The following is a 16,376-nucleotide window of genomic DNA, read 5'->3' as shown; positions in this document are numbered from 1 at the left end:
AAGGATCCAAATGGAGAATGTGTGGGATGCTAGCCTAGAGGAGATGTTATCCAAGGATATAAAGGAAGAAGAAAAGGAGGGTTATGTAAATGTTCTCAAGAAGCATGCATCATTGTTTATTTCTGATTACACTCACATTACAGGTGTCACGGCAGTGAAGCATCATATCCATCTAAAAGAAGGGAGCAAGCCAGTAGTACAAAAACTAAGAAGATTAGGAGTTGTGCAACAAAATGCACTGTTGTCTGAGGTGAAGAGACTCTTAGAAGCAGGATTCATATACCCAGTAGAAGATTCAGAATGGGTCTCCCCAGTAGTGGTGAGGCCAAAGAAGAATGGTAAATGGCGAGTGTGCGTGGATTACAAGCCACTAAATGCTGCAACAAAGAGGGACCACTTCCCTCTCCCATTTCAAGATGAGATTCTAAATGAAGTAGCAGGCCATGAGAGATACACAGTGTGTGATGGCTACTCTGGCTACTTTCAAATACGCATTGCAGAGGAGGACCAGAAAAAGACTACTTTCATCACACCATGGGGATGTTTTGCATTTCGAGTCATGCCTTTTGGTCTCACCAACGCTCCAGCCACCTTTCAACGATTCATGAACATGGTCTTCCAACCTTACTTTGGTAAGTCCATAAGGGTAAGTCCATAAGTCCATAAGGGTTTTCATAGATGACTTTTGTATTTACAGCTCCAAAAGTATACATCTCGGCAAGATTGATGAAGGATTTACTCGTTTAGCTAAGCTGGGTGGACAACTGAGCAAGGACAAATGTCACATTGGGGAAAGCAAGGTTACACTATTAGGGCATGTAGTGTCCATTGATGGAATCGAGGTAGATCCTGAAAAGATAGAAACATTGCTAAATCTACCTTCCCCAATTTCCATCAAACAATTAATCTCCTTCTTGCAAAAGCTAAGATATTTGAGTAGATTCATACACTTACTCTCCCATGTGATATTTCCTCTACAACAGCTGACTCGTCAAGAGTTGCTTGTTTGGAGTGAAGAAAGCGAAGGGCATTTTAAAGAGATTAAAAAAATGTTAGGGTCACTCCCTGTAATCCTCCAACCTTGTTGGGAAGAAACATTCTTTGTAAACCCTAGTGTGGGAGAAGAAGCCATTGGTGCTGCCCTCCTACAAAAAGATCCAAAAACCTCCTTTATGAGGCCTGTGTATTTTGCTAGCCGCCTCATGGAAAACACAGAGAAGGCCTACACCCTAATGGAACAGCTAGTGTTAGCTCTCATGTTTGCGGTAACCAAATTTCGGCCATACTTGCTGCAGAAGAGGTTTGTAATTATCACTGTGGAGGATATGTTTCCCTATGCACTACAACATATGGAAATCTCTGACAAAATAGCAAAGTGGGTGGTGCGACTTCAAGAGTTTGATTATACAATACAGGTTGAAAGAACAACTCGAGCATGCTTAGCCGACATTTTAACAAACAAGTGCTATGAAAAAGTTTTCCATTTGAAGAGAAAGGAACTTCCACCACCTCCAGCTCTAGAGGCTTTGGTCAATGCTTATAGCCTCTACTTTGATGGAGCATACAAGAGAACCAAGGATAAGGCAGCTGCAGGCATCGTGGTCTTATCCCCATTGGGAGAAAGGATCCATGGTGAAGGGATCACTCTAGAAGATGTCCACTCCAACAATGAAGCAGAATATCATGCTCTAATTCATGGCCTTTGTTGGTGCCTCGATAATTCAATTAAGAGATTAAACGCTTTTGGTGACTCCATGCTTTTGGTAAGGCAAATGCAAGGTACATGGGCTTGCAAAAATGCCCGTCTCTCTACTAAAATGAGAGAAGCAAAAGCTCTTATGAGGAGATTTAGGGAGGCACAAGTACATCATGTACCAAGAGACCAGAACAAGGATGCAGACCACCTAGCATCATCAAAGTTAAATGAGTCAATAGTGGGAGCAGTGGCCATCAAACTTCCACTTCAGCAAGGCAAGGAGGACTTGGAAGATATTATGCACATTCTGGAGCAAGGAGAGGCTCCTAAACACTTGAATGCAGGGGAAAGGCGATGGTTAGCTAGGAAGGCTACCAGGTATCGCATAGTAAATGATGACTTGTATTGTCTTGGTAAGGATAGTGTGCTTAGGAGAGTTCCTTTGAAGAGTGAAATTGAAGAGATTTTAAAAGCTTGTCACGATGATATGTGCGGAGGACACTTTGCACACGACGTCACTAGTAGAAAGGTTCTACAAGCTGGGTTTACTTGGCCAAGTCTTCATCGTGATGTCAAATATTGGTGTCAAACATGTGATGAATGTCAAAAAGCAGGACCACGACGGCTCATAGTTGAACCTCAGAACCCAATAAAGGTATATGGGCCCTTTGAGAAGTGGGGAATTGATGCCATAGGGCCTCTACCATGCACTCAGTCAGGTAAAGAGTACATCATCATGGGAGTAGACTACATGACTAGATGGGCTGAGGCTATGCCGACCAATAGAATTACTGCTAAGGATGTGAGTCAGTTCATCTTTGACCACATCTGTTGCCGGTTTGGCACCCCTCTTGAAATACTATCTGATAGAGGACCAGGGTTTAGAGCAGACTTGGTAGGAGAACTCATGAAGAAGCTAAATATTCAGCATCAACACTCTACTCCTTACTACCCTCAGTGCAATGGTTTGGTGGAAAAGGTAAATGGAATCATTTGCAAAATTCTCACCAAACAGGTACATGCCAGGCGCCAAGATTGGGACAAACACCTGAATGGAGCTCTATGGGCCTATAGAACCTCCTTCAAAACCACATTAGGGTACACACCCTTTCATTTGGTTTATGGAAAGGAGGCGCTGTTGCCCATTGAAGTGAAGTTAACAAGTCTTCGAATATTGGGTAGCCAGGTAGGCTCTCAAAAGGAGAAAGTACATCAAAGGATCATGGATCTAGAGAGGCTGCAATTGGATCGTGAAGAAGCCATCAACCACTATTCTCAAGAAGCAGAGAAGCACAGAGAAAAGTTCAACAAAAAGCTAGCATCCAACGACATCAAAAAGGGATCTGTGGTGCTTCGTTATGACAATCGCTTCGACACTCGTAAGGATGGAAAGTTTCTTTTCCGATGGGAAGGCCCGTTCTTGGTCACCAAAAAGTTCAAAAATGGCTCTTACAGACTTCAAGACATTGATGGTAAAGTGCACAAGACCAGGACAAATGGATGGCGTCTAAAGCCTTATCACATCAGGATAAGGTCAGCTCAAGATCAAAGAAAGTAGGCTAGAGGCATAAATACCCCTAGCCAGGTTTGGGGGGGCTATGATCCGAGCCTATCACAAATTTTTGTTTATCATATTTTGTTGGTTTTCCTTGCTTCTAGAGGTTTACAATAAAAGAAAGAGTGAGAACAACCTCTTGGAAAAATTTAAAAAAAAATGATTTTTTCTCGACTAGTTCACCGGAGGTGAAAGGTAGAGGGAGAACCTAGTGGTAAAGGGAAGGGAAAATATGTAAATGTGAAAAGAAAAGATATGATGTGGTTGTGGAGCCATGCACCCATGATTCAAGGGTCATGAGTGGCTCATATCATCATGGCTTTGGAGCCATATGATGATTCAAACAAATGGGACCCAAGTGGAAGACTTGGTAAAGGAAGAAACCAGGCACATGATTTTGTTGAATTTTTAAAAAATACTTCCACTCCGATCCAAGAAAAGTTGTCTTCATCAAAGTTGTAACTGACGAGCTGAAGATTCTGGCCATATTTTTTTTATAATTTTTGCATCTACGGTCTAGGAGATATGGCCAAAATGGTGGACACCAGTTTTTTCAACTGTGGTGGAGACCACCCCCCTACCTTTACACACACACACCCTTCCTTTTCCACATTGAGACCTTCCTTAAAATCAGCCATTAGTCTTCTCACCCTCCTCTCCTTCCTCCTCTCTCTCAAGCTCAAAAACCCATCAAAGTTCCTCTTCTAATCACCTCTCAAGTCATGCTTAATCTTGTTATAATTCATAAGTTCTCATTCAACCCCTTTCTATTATTACTAGATATGTATTGATTTTATGTAGATTCTTTACATTTTAAAATAAGGAAGCTCTTGGACTCAAGCTATGGAGGAAGGAGTGAAGACAACACAAGTGATGATGGAGCTAATTGGTCAACAAATCACTTGGAAGGAGCTTCTTCATTGGTTGAATGTCCCTAATCAAGCTTCATTTGTACAAATTACACTTGGATCTTAACCTCACTCCTAATCACTCTCTTTCCTATATAAAGAGGCCTTCCCCTTTGTAATTTCAAGCCTCCCTCAGCCCATTGAGCCTTTGTATCACTCACCATGAGCCCATAAGCTCATTCATTCACTCTATTCTTGCACATCCTAGAGTGCAAATTGTTTCATGCTAGTAACCTCTCCTCCTCTTACTTATGTTAATTAAGAGAAATGTTTTATATGCGTGTGAGAGTGCTTGATGTGATCTTGGCTAATCCTTGAGTGATTGTTTGGTAATCTATATGCTATTTGTGTTGGGAGTGTTTGAAGTCATCCATTCCTTGTACACACAGCACGGTTAATGCTTCATTCATAGTGATCTCTCTCTCTCTCTCTCTCTCTCTCTCTCTCTCTCTCTCTCTCTCTCTCTTTGTGTAGCGGTCCTAGTCCACGCTTCCAAGACTAGGTGGTGCCCTCATCTCATTTCCCTTGTGGCGCAATGGAGTTTGTTTTGGTGTAGAGGCCGCCATTCTAAATTTCCTTCGTCAGTATAATTGTCCTTGGCCCCGTGGGGAGCCAGGGAGACCTAACTTGAATTACCCAATGATGAATGCAGGTGAAGGAACTAGTCAACAACCTCAGCTTCTACAAAGGCCAAATGGAGCAAGACCACCTCCATGAGGAGTGGAAGGAGTTCCACCTTTGCCATATCCAAATGTGCATGTGGTAGAGGTGAAAAATGCCAATGAGGTGGACATGGTAGCAAATGGCATTAAGCGTGGCCATGGAAGGAGAAAGAAGGAGTCAAAACACAAAGTGATCATGGACGAGAAAAGAAGGCAAAGGAGACCAAGGAAACCAAGAGGACTCGACGTCGTATCAACCTCCAAGACTTCCCTCTTGGACATGGTATGGCTCCGTACAACTTATTGGAAGACATGAGAGGTAAGGGTCCTGATATCTCATGCCCTCAGTTTCTTGCATTATGTCCATAAGTTAAGAGGGTTTAACAAGGGTAGTTAGCACTAGGATAAAGGTAAAATAGAGTGTGCCTGTTGTAAAAATTGCACAAGCTAAAATGAATGACGATATTACACTTGTGCTAGATTGCTACATCAAAAAAAGATTGGTTAGGAAAGGTCTAGTGGATGGGGGTGCACAAATCTGCATCATGACGGAGGGACTCATGCAAAGACTAGGCATGCACATGATCCATGAGACACATGAAACCAAAGTCAAGATGGCAAACAATAGTAAGGCTAGGTGTGTAGGCATTTGTAAAAATGTTATTGTGGAGGCCTTTGGCATTAAAAAGGCAGTGGATTTTTATGTTATGTCAACCAATGGAAGTGGCTATCCATTTACCCTAGGAAGACCATGGCTAATAAAAATGTGAGCTTTGCAGGATTGGGAAAGTGGAAAGTTGATCTGCAGGAATGACAATCATAATAAGGTTATCTTTGAAATTAAGGAGCAATGTCAAGAGGAGCTCCATGAAGAATCATCTCAAAGTGAGATGGAGGAAGAGTGGACTGATAACACTTCAAAAGAAGAAGGTAGCGGTAGCACTATGGAAGAGGAGTCTCCATTGAAGTCATGGGTGTAAGATTTAAGCCAAGCAACCAAGAAACCTCTTGCCCAGGCTTGGAGGAGGTAGGTCCTTAAGAGAACCAAAATTTGGAAGATGAAGGAATGTAAGAAGGTATGTTGTCTACCACACTTACAAAGGATGAAAGAGAGGAGTTCCAAATGTGTGCTAAGAATGTTTCCTAAGCGTGTTGCTAAAGACTACACTGACGTGAGTGGAGTAGATAATGTTCAACACAAGATCAAGCTAAAGCCAAAGGCCACACCTAAGGCTCAAAAGCTACAAAGGCTAGGATTCATCAAGGAGCAGTCTTTACTCATGGAGGTAAAAAAGCTTCTAGCAGTATGTTTCATTTTTCTAGTGGAAAATTCAGAGTGGGTCTCTTCTGCTATTGTCACTCCCAAAAAGAATGGAAAGTGGAGGGTGTGTGTGGATTACCGTCCACTCAATGAGGCGACAAAAAGAGATCACTTTCCCCTCCCATTTCAGGATGAGATACTAAATGAGGTAGCCAATCATGAGAAGTATACGGTGTGTGATGGCTATTCAGGTTACTTTCAAATAGCTATTGCGTTAGAGGATCAGTTTGAAAACAACCTTCATCACTCCTTGGGGTTGTTATGCTTTCAAAGTCATGCCATTTGGCCTGACAAATGCTCCTGCAACTTTCCAACGCTTCATGAACATGATGTTTCAAGCATTATTTAGAAAGTCCATTAGGGTTTTTATTGATGATTTTTGTATTTATAGCTCAAAATCATTGCATCTACAAAAGGTAGAAAAGGGTTTGAAGAAACTCTACGACATGGGAGGTCAACTCAACCTTGACAAGTGCCACATAGGTGAGGATGAAATGATCTTGCTTGGTCATAAAGTTTCTTACAAAGGCATCGAAGTGGATCCTTCAAAGGCAAAGTCTCTTATTGAGCTACCATCACCCAAGAGTCTTAAGGAGGTCATCTCATTCATTCAAAAGGTGAAGTATATGTCACGCTTCATTCACTTAGCCTCGGAGTTACTTCCCCCCTTGCAAAAATTGACACAACAAGTTGAGTTTGTTTGGTTTGATGAGCTTGAAGAATATTTTTGTAACATCAAAATCATTCTATTAGAACTACCAACACTTACGCCTCCTTGTTGGGAGTACACATTCTTTGTTAGCTCTAGTGTTGGGAAAGAAATAATTGGTGTTGTTTTGCTACAACAAGATCCCCAAAGTACCAGGATGCGATCCATTTACTTTGCTAGTAGGCTCATGAATGCTTTGGAGAGAGGCTACACAGAAGCACAACTCATGATGCTTTCGCTCATGTTTGTGGTGAGAGAGTTTAGATCCTACTTGCTACCAAAAACTTTTGTAATTCTCACTGCAGAAAATTTGTTCCCTTGGGTGTCATCTCAAATGAATCTTAGCACTAGGATCTCAAAGTGGATTATGGAGTTGCAAGAGTTTCAATACTCTTTCAAGGTAGAAGATAGTGTGCATGCACAATTGGCAGGCATTCTCACTTATAGGGTACATGAGAAGGAAATTAAGGTGCCTAAAGTAAAGACCCTACCATTGCCACCACCAAAAAGTATTCCTAATGCTTTTACCTTGTTCTTTGATGGAGCTTTTGGATAAGCCACAGGAAAAGCAGGGGGAGGGCTAGTGTTGCTCAACTCAAGTGGAGAGGTGGTCATGAAAGAGAAGGTCAATCTACCAGGTTCAACTAGCAACAATGAAGCACAATATGACACACTACTTCATGGTTTAAAGATGTGCATTGGCCAAGGTATACAATGTCTCATGGTAAAGGGGGATGCACTTCTTATTGTGAAGCAGATTTTAGGAATTTGGGCATGCAAGAATGAAAGCTTAAGGACAAAATTTCATGCCATTCGTAGATTATTTAATCAGTTTGAAGAAGTGCAACTATATTATATTCCTAGGAAACAAAATGAGGATGTTGATTTACTAGCACAACTAGCAGTTACATGTGTTGAGAAAGAAGTGCAGGTCATCATGGTGGCAACAATTGTCAAGGAACCAAGATACGAAGGATTGGAGTCATTGGCTCCCATTATTGGCTACATTTTGGAGGGCGAGTTTCCACAAGAATTCACAAAAGCTCAAAAGAGGAGACTCATGAAGAAGGCAAGTTTCTATCTCTTCATAAAAGTCCTCTCTATCAAAGGGGGAAGGATCAAGTGTGCAAAAGAGTACCAACTATCGAGGAAATTCCAGCCATTCTAAAAGGTTTTCATGAAGAGGCATGTGGTGGTCAGTTTGCCCAAGAATTAAACGTGAAGAAGATTTTGCTTGCGGGATATGTTTGGCCAAGATTGCATGTGGATGTTCCACATTGGTGTAAAAGCTGTCACAACTATCAAGTAAATGGAAATAGAAGGCTAGTCTATGGTCCAAGGCAAATAGTGCTTACAAATGGACCCTTCAAAAATTGGGGCATTGATGCTATGGGTCCTCTTCCTAGAACAAAAAATTGTAAACTCTACATTCTTGTAGTTGTAGATTACATGACTAGGTGGGTAGAGGCTCAAAGTATGGCAAGGGTAAATGCAAAAATAGTGAGCAGGTTTGTCTACAGTAATATATGTTGTAGATTTGGCACACCTCTAGGGTTTGTTTTGGATAATGGTCCAGAGTTCAAGAAGGTGGGTAGAGGCTCAAAGTATGGCAAGGGTAAATGCGAAAATAGTGAGCAGGTTTGTCTACACTAATATATGTTGTAGATTTGGCACACCTCTAGCGTTTGTTTTGGATAATGTTCCAGGGTTCAAGAAGGGTTTACTCACAGAAGTTTGTGAAGAGCTTCACATTCTACATCGTCATATCACACCCTACTACCCACAATCAAATGGTTTGGTGGAGAAGGCTAATGGTGTCATTACAGGCATCATTAGAACGATGGTTCAAAACAAAGTTATGGGATGACTTCTTGGATGGTGCCTTGTGGGCATATTGAACCACATATAGGGAGGCAACAGAGTTCACACCATTTCACTTGGTGTATGGTCAAGAGGCTTTGCAGCATATCAAGCTCGACATCCCAACAATATGGCTTCATAGTAGAGGTGCACAAGATGATCAAGAGGTATGGATGGATCGACTTCTTACATTAGTGGAGCTTGAGTGGAAAAGAGAAGCAGCTTATGAGTGCTACAAGAGGAAAGCTATACAAGCAAAAGAAAATCTCGACAAGAAACTGAAGGACAAAGGCATCAAGGAAGGAGATCTTGTGCTAAGGTATGACAATCGACTTGATAATCATTTTGATGCTAAGTTTGAAACTAGATGGCAAGGGCCATACATAGTCAAGAAGGCTTTCAATCCAAGTTACTATCAGCTTATGGACTTGAATGGTAAAGAGCACTCCAAGAAGGTAAACGGGTATCACCTGAAGCCCTATTTGAGTCTCCTTCTATCAAAGGATCTACCAAAGATCTGTCAAAGAGCAACTATCTCATGTAAGTTTTGTTGCATGAGGCATGACTCTGACAAGATGCCACACAATAAAAATCCTGTCAAGGGACCAGATATCATAGAGGACTCAGAAGTACTCTCTTTGGAAAAGATGCTTTATGAACAGTACATGAATATACCATCATCGTAAGGGAGCACTAATGATAGTCATTTTTTGTCTCTTCGTGCCATAGTGAGCTACCTCACCCTACCAAAATCACCCAAACACTGTGGCTATCTTCACCCTTTCATTGTACATAGGCGTATGTGAGTTAGGAGACTTTCCCCATATCTCCTTAAAACCCTCACTTACCTAGTCACTGGGCTAGTTGATCCAAAAAAATAAATAAAAATAAAAGCCAAAGTATATTATGACCCTTTTGTGTATAAGTATTTCATTATATATAGGGCCTAAATATAGGGATTTTTATTATAATTATTTTGGTATTTATTTTGTTATTTTTGTGTAGGTGTGCGTGATTCACATCTATATGCTATGTACATTGCTTCACCATTACCACAATTTTTCTTACCATTTTGCATACTCTTTATTCCATATAGAAATATTTTCATATAAGCTTCTCTTATTTTTGGGTGAGAATCCACTCCAAGGAAAACCCTCAAAAATACCTTTCACCATCACTCATTGCCTTTCACTAAATTCCTATTTCCTAGAGTTATTTTTTTAATCTCTTGTAAATAAATGTAATTCAATAAAAACAAATGAGGGTCCCCTCATTTGATTCCTTATATTTTCATATATCTCTTTTTTTCATTTTATTTTTATATATAGCTGACACTATTCTAGATTCCACGAATTGTTTATATACTAACTTGTTTTTTTCATCATATCCATATATTATATTTATGCATAATCCACAACCATGCATATTTTCAAAACCCTAAGAATCAATTAGGTCATGATCTCATGCAAAGAGGGGCTCACCTTTCGAACCATATGCAAATTCAACAAAAGGGGGGCCACTGAAGACTTTTTTGTGAAGAAAAACAGGTATTTTGGTGACATTCACTACAAGAGGCTATTCATATTAGCGACGCTCACATAGCGACGCTCAAAAAAAAAATTCCCGGCGTCGCTATGAGCGTCGCAAATTTACAAAGAAATTTGCGATGCTCATAGCGACGCCAACTGGGCTAAAAAAATAACCGAGCGCGCCCAAAAACTCAGATCTCATATCTGAGTTTTTCGGCGCCCTCAAGCAAGGAGCAGGTAACGCTCTTCCTCTCTCTCTCTCTCTCTCTCTCTCTCTCTCTCTTTCTTCTCCACACACACACACACACACACACACACACACGAGGAGAGGAAGGAGAGCCAGGTATGCTCCTTCCCTCTCCTCATTCTCATGTTCCCTTCCCCTCTTTCTCTCTCCCTCTCTCTCTCTCTCTCACACACACACATACACACACACACATAGTGTTTTTGAGAGAGAGAGAGAGAGAGAGAGTACAAACATAAACAAAAACGCACACACACATACATAAACAAAGAATGCACACACACATTGAGAGAGGAAAAGAGAGAGAGAGCATGCATAAACAAAAAACGCACGCATTGAGAGAGGAAAAGAGAGAGAGAACATGCATAAACAAAAAACGCACACATTGAGAGAGGAAAAGAGAGAGAAAACATGCATACGATCCAAAAAAACGCACACACATTGAGAGAGAAACTAATTTAACGTCGTAGGAAACTAATTAAAATTAAAAGACCTAAAGATCTAGCCGACGAGGAGTTGAACTCAAGACCTATTATTCAAGAGGAAAATGGAATAATCAATCTATCATACTTGGCATGGGTGATAGAAAGGTTATACCATTTATCTCTTTTTATTGGCACACACATCCACACACGCGCACACACACAAGAAGAAGAGAGTTATAACGTCGTAGGAAACTATCCTAAAAGACGTTAAAGATTAGGTTAGATGTAGACTTACGTTAAATTAGATTTAGGTTTATTTAAGTTAAATTAGATTAGATTTAGGTTTATTTTTAACTAGATTTACGTTTATTTACGCTAGATTTAGATTTACGTTATATTAGATTAGATTTAGGTCTCCATAGACTGCGATGCCTGCATGAAGCGGGTGAAGAAAGCCCTCAATGGAATATAGGGTATTGCTGCTTTCACTCATGGTGGGCTCCGTCGATCCAAAAGTACTGGTGAAATGTCTTCTGAAGATAGGGAAGAAGGTGGATCTTCAGGGCGGCAAGAGTCACTACATCCCCGACACAATGACCATCTAGACAACCTCTAGTCATTCAACAGCAACTTCAAAGTTAGTAACAAGAGCAAGAACGATCTAAAGGGCCAATTGCTGTCGTCAGATGTGGATGGAGATGAGGCAGCGTCACCGCCGGAAGTTAACTCTCACATCTTTAGTGATGAGAATGCCAACTCTTGCCGAGTTATGTGAAAAATTATGTGTTAAATCAGTTTTAAGGTTCTTATAGTCCCTGTTAGTTTAGTTCTTTGTTTTTAATATAACATAATTTACGTTAGATTTAGATTTATGTTATATTAGATTAGACTTAGGTTTATTTAGGTTTACCCACACACACACACACACACACACACACAAGAAGAAGAGAGTTTTAACGTCGTAGGAAACTATCCCAAAAGACGTTAAAGATTAGGTTAGATGTAGACTTACGTTAAATTAGATTTAGGTTTATTTTTAGTTAGATTTACGCTTATTTACGTTAGATCGAGTCCACGCAAGAATTACTTACGGTTTAGGGTTTAGAGTAAGACGAACAGTGAAAAGATCTACTGTGAAAAGATGTTAAGATGCTGTGAAGTGCTATAGCTAGAGAAGAGGCAAAGGGGTTTTGTCCATTACATGCAGTATCATGTAGACGTGGGTCTGTAGATTTCTAGTACCCACAAATATAGGTATTGACCAATAAAGACGAGATTATAACCCGGTGGTTCTGATCTCCGTGCACCTCTAGACCGAGGTGTGCGGGGATTGGACATGACTAGAGAATGTGAGGTAAAGAGAGAGAGAGAGAGAGAGAGAGAGAGAGAGAGAGAGAGAGAGAGAGAGAGAGATAAGACGAAGAATGCCAATAGAATATTAAATTTGTTGTCCAGGTTATAAGATTTTTATCCTCATTATGAGTAGTGACGAGGATGTGGGACCGTCCAACCGAAACACCTATCTCTCAACGAGGGTCTTATGTCCTTGTAATCAATGCAAGCATGCTGTGCGACGGACAAGACGTGTTTCTTTGTAGCACGTTCGCGAATTTGGCGAGTTCGATCCATCTATTATAGATCGAGTTGTTGCCAATTATAACTCGTCGGACTCTGACGCTGGCCAACAAGCAGCAATCTTGCAACCCAATAAACGTGTTCGCAGGCGCTTTGGTCAAGCAGCATATGTGAGGCCACAAGATGTAGCCTCTGACAGCTCGGGAGATGATCATGCAGAGCACATTCCCAACGAGGCAATGTTTCAGCCCGAGATTGATGAAATGATCGAGACGATCATGGATTCAGAAAGGCTTATCTATGATGATATGAAAAGTGAAGCCGATACGCCATTGTATAATGGAGCAAGTATGTTTAGATTGAAAGCACTCCTGGTTCTTCTCAACATGCAGGCAAAGTTTGGATGGAGTGACACTAGCGTCACAACGCTTTTCAGGTGATCTATTACAATTAGTTTACTTTAATAAAACTCTAAATGTATAATGATCTGATAGATTTTTACACGACTGTATCGTATTTTTATGTTGTGTAGATTGCTTAAAGAGCACATACTACCAGCTGACAATGTGATGCCAGATTCTCGAGATGAAGCAAGAAAGATTTTGCGAAACTTGGGGATGGATTACAATTCTATCCACGCTTGTACTAATGACTGCATTCTTTTCAGAGGGGAATACATAGACATGGAGAAGTGTCCGAAATGTGATTCCGAAGATATCGAGTAGATCTCCACGGGACAAAAATTCCACAAAAGGTTTTGCGACATTTTCCTTTGCTTCCTCGCATCAAGCATTTCTTTGAATGTAAGTCCATGGCCGCCCTAGCATCATGGCATGAGGAGAATAAATCTTCGGATGGTGTGCTACGAATTCCTGCAGATTGCGCAGCCTGGAAACATATAGATGGAACATGGTCGGATTTTACCAGGGAAGCTCGAAATTTGCGCTTAGGCCTGGCTATGGATGGCGTAAATCCATTTGGTCAAAGATCAACATCTTACAGTGTATGGCCCGTTGTCATCGTCAACTACAACATTCCCCCATGGTTGACTACGAAGAAGGGGCACCTATGGCTAAGCTTGATTGTGCCAGGGCGATATAAAGTGGGGAATATGGATGTGTATCTTCGTCCACTATTAGAAGAGCTACAACAATTGTGGATTGGCATAGAGGTGGTGGATATGAGCCGACACACAGGACGACGGAATGCTTTGATCAGAGGCATTCTAATGTGGACCATGCATGACTATCCCGGGCTAACTGAATGCTCAGGTGATCTATTGACACTCCTCACTCAGACACTGTAAATCTTGTTTTTTCCCATAGTTGATCTATTATCATGTGTATACATGTAGGGCTTCAAACAAGCGGATACAGAGCATGTGTCACATGTGGACCTAGACTGAATGCACGTAGGGCACCCTCACTGAAGAAGCAAATCTACGAAGGTCATCAAGCGTATCTTCCAGAGAATCATGTGTTACGCGACGGCTTTTTGGGAAGAGAGCCACCAAGGATGTCTGCACAAGCATGGTTAGAGCAGAAGGAGATGTGCGATGACGGATTGCCTCCAGGGATGAAGAGACTATCTCTATGGTACGAGTTACCATACTGGCCCCGACTCATGATCAATCACTTGCTCGATCCAATGCACATATTCAAGAATGTGGGTAATCTACTATGGGACCATCTGACCGGCAAGAAAGATACTTTGGGAGCCAGAGTTGACGTTAGAAATGTGGATTGTATGGAGCAATATAGGCCGCAAACAGCGTCTGATGGATCGATAAAACTCCCTAAAGCACCATGGATTTTCACAGGAGCCCAAGAACGCAAAGTAAAAGAGACCATTCGATCTTTGCGGACCCCCACTGGCGTAATGCACTCGCTCCGAACGTGTTTTACTAAAGAAGGAAAGCTTACCGGTTTGAAGTCACACGATTGGCATAAAATGTGTCAGGTACGTTCATAGTGGACTTTAATATCATTGCATAAAATGTGGACTTTAATATCATTGTTGCACATACTTTACAGTTTATTTTACCGGTTGCCATTGAGGGATGTTTGTCTCTCGACATCCGTAACACAATCTACAAACTTGCAAAGCTGGTGCAATGGATCTCACAAAAGGAGATCAACGTAGACTCCATACCATTCGCCAAACTAAATGCTACGGAGCTTGTGCGCATGTTTGAGAAACATTTTCCTCCTACCATGCTAACCATTCAGGTGCATCTTCTTGTTCACATAGTTGATGAGGTGGAAATAGCTGGCACAGTTCATTCCAGATGGATGTTCTTCTTAGAACGTTTCATGAAAACGTTTAAGGGATATGTGCGTCAAAAGGCACGTTCGGAGGGCAGAAGGTTGGTTGGTATCAGAGTCCCTAGTGTACATTGGAGAGTGGCTAGACGGATTTGATAAAGCCCGGGACATGCTATGGCGAACCATAGATGATGAGCGCATATCTTGGATTGTCATGTGCAATCTCGGTGTTGAGAAGAAGATGACAGAAGATCTAGAGGCTAAAATCAACCGATTTTGCATGCTTCACAATCCAGTGATGCAAAAGTGGATTTCACAATATAAGGATGCAAAGCAAGAGCGACAAAGGGCACGAATCGAGTGGAGACGGGGAAGACGACCACCGATGCACTATCCAGCGGTTCTGGAGAGCCTACCAACCTTCATGAGCTTAAGATGGTTGCACAACCAATTGAAAAGCGCACAACAATGCGGTGACGAAGTGACTGCGGAAGAGTGGGAGTACTCTCGGGGTTGCGCGACCAAGGTAAGTTTGCAATGTACGACTAGCAAGTGACTTTATTTATAAACGTTTGAACGGCCACTCATAATCTTTGTTCGTTGTAGTATAAGTCATACACAGCAGCATGGTGTAAAGGTCGACATTTTAGGGTGGAACGAATCGACAAAAAGCGTTTTACTCAAGATTGTGGAATCATGGCAAAATTTGAACAGTCTAGTCGACGACGTTCCTCTGATGCAGATCCTGTGGTGGTGGAACTCACTTACTTCGGCACGCTGCAAGAGATTTTGAGGATCGATTACAGAGGATTTTTTGTCGACTTGTTCGACGTGCAATGGTTCAAGATAATCATGGAGGGTCGCAACGCTACTGTGCGTAGAGGAGAGTCTGGTTTTCTTGAGGTGGATTCTACTAAGAAATGGACTGACCTAAGAGACACTTTCGTACTACCCGAGCATTGTGAACAAGTAAGTATGTAAATAGTTAACATCCCCCTTTTACAAGTTATGTGCTTGAAAGCTCTCAGGTAAGTTATGTGTCTCTGGCAGGTAATATTTCATCCTACAAAGTCTACATCAAACTGGTGGTACGTCATAGAGGTAGCCCCTCATAGTGCAAGGACGTATGAAGGCTACCATGTACCAATCACAACGGCATCAATGGAGGAGATCAGAGAAGATGCTCAATCAGAAGCCGCTGCGGTGGTGCCATACGAGCATCAAGATGCTACTACTCTATATGGGGTTCATGCAGAGGAGCTACAAAATGAAACAGAGGATATGTGTTTAAACGGAGAGCTCTATATAGATATAGGAAGTTATGCTGAGTTATGCGAGGATGAGAGAGAGATCTCTTAAAGCCACAAATATTGTATTTGAACAATTTTGCTCCGTGTTGTAAAAGCTCTGGCTCTCTAAGTACCTTCCATGGTGTATAACGCTCTTTTCTACTCGCGCTCACATCTTTTGATTGAAAATTTTGAGTTTTCGACTTGCCTCTTCTATCACTCAATTCATTGCGTCATTGTATTTATATGCGTCATTAAGTCATTGTATTTAATGGTCTTTGCATCATTGTCTACTCTATTCATTCAATATTAAGTTTAAATATTCGTGTGTTTAATGCA

This window comes from Adiantum capillus-veneris, chromosome 8 (assembly GCF_014529385.1).
Source record: "Adiantum capillus-veneris isolate H3 chromosome 8, ASM1452938v2, whole genome shotgun sequence".
NCBI classification, from domain to species: Eukaryota; Viridiplantae; Streptophyta; class Polypodiopsida; order Polypodiales; family Pteridaceae; genus Adiantum; species Adiantum capillus-veneris.
The sequence above is the reverse complement of the archived record's forward strand: the minus strand, read 5'-3'. Positions refer to the sequence as shown.